General features: G+C 45.3%; 1 long non-coding RNA gene across 1 annotated transcript in view; it reads left to right on the plus strand.

Moving 5' to 3' along the window:
• The first annotated feature begins 217 nt into the window (after positions 1–217).
• Positions 218–4,758, plus strand: part of LOC108799510 — a 96,975-nt gene continuing 92,434 nt past the window's right edge. Inside the window, exon 1 of the long non-coding RNA XR_001942032.1 lies at positions 218–282. This is a non-coding gene — a long non-coding RNA (uncharacterized LOC108799510). The remainder of the gene's footprint in view (positions 283–4,758) is intronic.

Below are 4,758 nucleotides of genomic sequence, written 5' to 3' on the forward strand. Positions count from 1 at the left end.
TATATATAGGTATATACTATTTACCGTTTTAATTATGTGAGGACAAACCTGAAGTAAAACTACTAATCATATAGGTAGTAGGTTAAATAAAGATGTAAACAGATGATCACGGTTATCTTGGTAGGAATATTGAAGCAGAGCAGAGCATGCGGATGTATCAGAAGATATAGAGCAGGCAGAGTATTAGGTGACATACGGTAGCAGGAAGTAAGGGTGTCAGGAGACTGTCAGAAGACCGGCTGCAGATCGGCCAGGAGGTACATGTGTTGAGCACATTGCAAGGTACACAATCAGTGCTCCATAGGGTTACGTGATGTATATGGATCTGTTCTGATACACGCCTCTGCCATATATTTATAAGAATGCGTCCTTTAGAACGTGCGGGGATGCAGCACATGTAGCTGGGTGACAGACAGTTACTATGACAGGTGGATATCTGTGCTGCTAAGTACATCAAGCTTGGGCAACCTCTGCACTCCAGCTGTGGGGAAACTGCAAATCCCAGCATGCCTCTGCGAGTCATGGTGTGGCTGTCAGGGTCTTGCAATGCTTCATGGGGCTTATAGTGCCACAATAGCTGGAGTGACTACCCCTGCCATAGCTGCAGTAGTGCTGCAAAATCTCATCACTCCTCTGACATCCATGTCCATTTAGTGAACTAACAGGTCCCAAGTTAGGTTTCTGGGAGGTCGGATGTCAGCGGACATGTGTCCATTTGAAGTTGGAGGACTGGAGTTGCCCACCCCAACCTAAAAGGAGTCAGGTAATCAGATGTAAACAGACATAGGGATCAAGGTACGTCGAGCTTCCATTTAGGTCCACCTGAAAATCTGACAGGCTGACCTGATTGGAATGCCTAATAGTGAGTAGAATGAATTAGCTGTGCTCTAATGTGAGTTTATTCAACAAGCGCCGCATTTCATTATCAGTTGTGGGTGGAGGAATCTATTATTATGTAAATACATTTTGGATGTTTATACTGTGCTGAATTTATCATCTGTGCTCTTATGCGAGTTTATTCAACAAGCCCCGCTACTTTCTTTGCATGATCAGTCTTGAGTGAAGGTTTATATCACTTGCAGCTGACATCTTTGTATTTAGGTTTGAAGTATCACAAGCTATACTAGGTGGACTCTTATTTGGCGCACCCACATATTTGATTCTCTGTTAGAACCAAGTCACACTTCAGTACAATGGGATGCCCTTCATTTTGCTGATGTGCCGAGGTTGGTGTCATGGGATGCCCTTCATTTTGCTGATGTGCCGAGGTTGGTGTCATGGGATGCCCTTCATTTTGCTGATGTGCCGAGGTTGGTGTCATGGGATGCCCTTCATTTTGCTGATGTGCCGAGGTTGGTGTCGAATGTGTCCAGTGAATTGATTGAAAATAAATGCACAGTCCCGAAAACTATTTGGACCAGTCTCGGAGATGGCAGACCTTGTAAAAGTCAACTTGTACTGAAGTCCAACTCCAGCCAAACTGTGATATTTGGCTTTGGAAGAGTAGGGAAGGTTTAGAGCCTATGTCAGTGTTTTCTTGCCATCTTTGTCTATACTGGGGAGACCGGAAGTCATGGTAAATCTCTATAGTGGGGACACAGACATTTTTGGTGAGGCTACAGCACTGATGAAGGTGACAACACTGCAGTTATGTTATGACTGGGCAATCACCCTGTTTAAAGGTGCCCATACACCATATAAATAACGGGCGATTTTCGTATGTGATCGAGTTTTCCTCCGATATTCGTAAGGTTGATGGGCAGTGTACAACTGCAAATACTGTACAATGGATCGACTTTTGACTAACCAGCAGATTAGAAAACTTTGGTCGATCGTATGATTTTCGCAAGGTTGGTGGCGTTTCAAAATTTGTACAATTTACACTGCACATGCGCAGTCGAAAATACGTGCGGTCAATTACCGCAATTCATCCAGGTGCTTTCTTCTAATTACCGCTGATCCAACCTTGCGATCATCGGGGCAGGTTGGGGCCACCGTACGAAAATCGTACGATGGTTCGATCATCGGACGAAAAGGGTTGTCCAATGATCGCAAGGTGTATGGGCAGCCTAAGGCAGAGTTCTTACTCTTGAGCTGCATTACTGTGTGCGTTAGTACAATACGCAAAAACACGTTATGATGCCATGCCGTGTCATTCTTTCCTAATGGGACCCCAATGCACCTTGCTAACAGACATGTTTTGCAGTGGACTACAATGCACAGTAACGCACTCACTGCCCGGCTAGCTAAGGCCTGATTCCTGTCAGGAACACCAGGTTTTTTTTTTACCCTTGATAGAGGGATTAGCATTAGAAGATAGTCTAAGCTGGTGAATGGGTTTTTTAGGTGATTTTTTTTAAAAAAATTTGCCTGTAGTTCTACTTTAATGAACCCAATAATAGGGATATATATAATAAGGCATGTAATGGCCTTTCCTCAACACACCTACCTCAGAGAATAATATCCCACCTCAAACTAACCACTCAACATCACGTTCTCAAACAATTCATCCCCACACAGCTACTTCCTCATGTATCACTTGCCCCTCCCTTTTAGATTGTAAGCCCTCAGGGGCAGGGCCCTCCTTACCATCTTGTCTTGAATTGTATTGTGATTGTAATGTCTTCCTTATATTGTAAAGCGCTGCACAAAATGTTGGCGCTATATAAATCCTGTATACTCATTTTAAATGGCACCCCAATGCAGTAAGGCATTGTTCCTTGCAAGGGGGTGAGTTGCCAACCTGTTCAATGGGATGCTCCATGGCTCTGTAGTGGCCATAATGCAGTGCCAATCTAAAAGCCAGATGTTCACAGAGAGAATAGCCCTGCAAACATTTTATATATACACCCCTTAAGGTGTAACTATACTACCTAGGTAGGCAAGCATGCCATCCATTTGAGTGGGCTGGGGGCCACAAGTGCACAGTCCAACTCTACTTTTAAACAAAACAGTGATTGATGTTGGACAGGCCGCAGAAGTCTCTATTGGACAGAGAGATTGCTCTTGGTAGGCCTTCAGGTTCAGTTTAACCTTTCTGCACTGAGCCTGTTTGCCCGAGCGGGAAAAGGCAACAGGTACACTGTAATTACCTTTCACATGATTTGATATGTTTTGCCAAGTGAATTTTCAGCTCCGCTCACACCTAGGCGTCAGTGTTTTTACGCATATAGCGTGCGTTTTGTTGAAGCACACCATCTAGCGTGTTTAGCGCAGTTTTGCACGTTTTTACCCGTGTTAGAAATGAATGGAATTTCTTGTGGTGAGAGTTTTGTTGTGCTTAGCTTTGAGCATCAGAAATTTCATGTCATTCACTAATATATAAGTAAAATTTCACTTTAAGCCCTCATTCACACTTTAATCGGCCCGCACGTACAGCTCCGTGCAGGGCCGTATCAAGCAGCTCCCGGGAAGGTCAGGTGCTGCGTGTGATTAGTACGCAGCCCCTGTCCTTCTCTATGGGAGTATGCGGCTGTACGCCCACCTGCCCTCACCAGTGCAGGTCTGTAGGGGTGCGTGTTTTCCGGCTCGGACGCAGACAGGATCCATCCTGTCAGCGTACGATTACGCTCACCCGTACAGACGTACAGGGCGGGTGAGTGTAGGGGGACGCACGGCCGCTTAGTCGCATAGAGAAGGTAATATTTAAAAGTGAAATATTAGTGAATGACATGAAACTACATGAAGTCGCTGTTCACACCTGGGCGTTTTGATGCTCAAAGCTAAGCGCGACAAAACTCCTTCAGTTCCTTCCTTCCCTGATTCCCTCAAAATACCTAAACAATGTCTGCATCCAATCAGATTGTTCAGGTATTTTGACAGCCAGCGGGGCCGACTAGCAAGATACTAAAGCTTGGCCCATCAGGAGATTCCTCCATCCACACAGTTTAGCGTAGGTGGAGAAATCTGTTGCACTTTTTCCATCTGACCATAGAAAATCTGCAGATAATCTATAGGTGTATGGCCAGCTTTAAAGTCAGTGACCCCGATTTAATAAAATGACAGAGCATTTTCACTTTAAAAGTGAAATATTAGTGAATGACATTAAACTACATGAAGTCCCTGTTCACACCTGGGCGTTTTGATGCTCAAAGCTAAGCGCGACAAAACTCCTTCAGTTCCTTCCTTCCCTGATTGACAGCAGGCAGTGGGCAAGTGCAATAGCCAGCCTGCTATTGCAATTTGAAATATCCAATAGCAGGCTGGCTATTGCTCCTAGCCACTGTATGCTGTGAAAGGTGTCCTTTCCCTAGCTAAAGCTATTCAAGTGGAAAGGTTACAATAGGGGTCTAATTGAACCCCTACTGTCACCTTAGGGCCCGTTCACACCAGTTGTAGTGCGTTCCGGCCCGATTCTGGCCAGAATGCACTGCCTCGCATTGTGGCCGGCTCACTTTTTAGTGGGGCAGGAGGGGGGCGTGTTGGGCCATTGAAGTATATGGCACTGTAGCCACACCCTCCGGCCGCAATGCGATCGCCTGCACGGGATCCCAAGGCACATTGTGCCTCCGGTCCGGTGCTATCAAAATAGTGCTTGCAGCCCTTAAAGAGAACCTGCCATCTCCAATGTGCTATCACACACCATGTGATAGCAATGAAGTTACGTTTAAAAAAATAAATAAAGTTCAATAAAATAAAAGATGTCCCCCCCCCCCACTAACGCGGACATACTAACAGAAACACAAGTCGGGTGCACCTACATACGGAACGACGATTGCACTACACATGCACTAATTCTCAGGCCAATATTTATTGCTA

This window comes from Nanorana parkeri, unplaced genomic scaffold (assembly GCF_000935625.1).
Source record: "Nanorana parkeri isolate BGI_ZX_2015 unplaced genomic scaffold, ASM93562v1 scaffold41, whole genome shotgun sequence".
In the NCBI taxonomy this organism is placed as follows: domain Eukaryota; kingdom Metazoa; phylum Chordata; class Amphibia; order Anura; family Dicroglossidae; genus Nanorana; species Nanorana parkeri.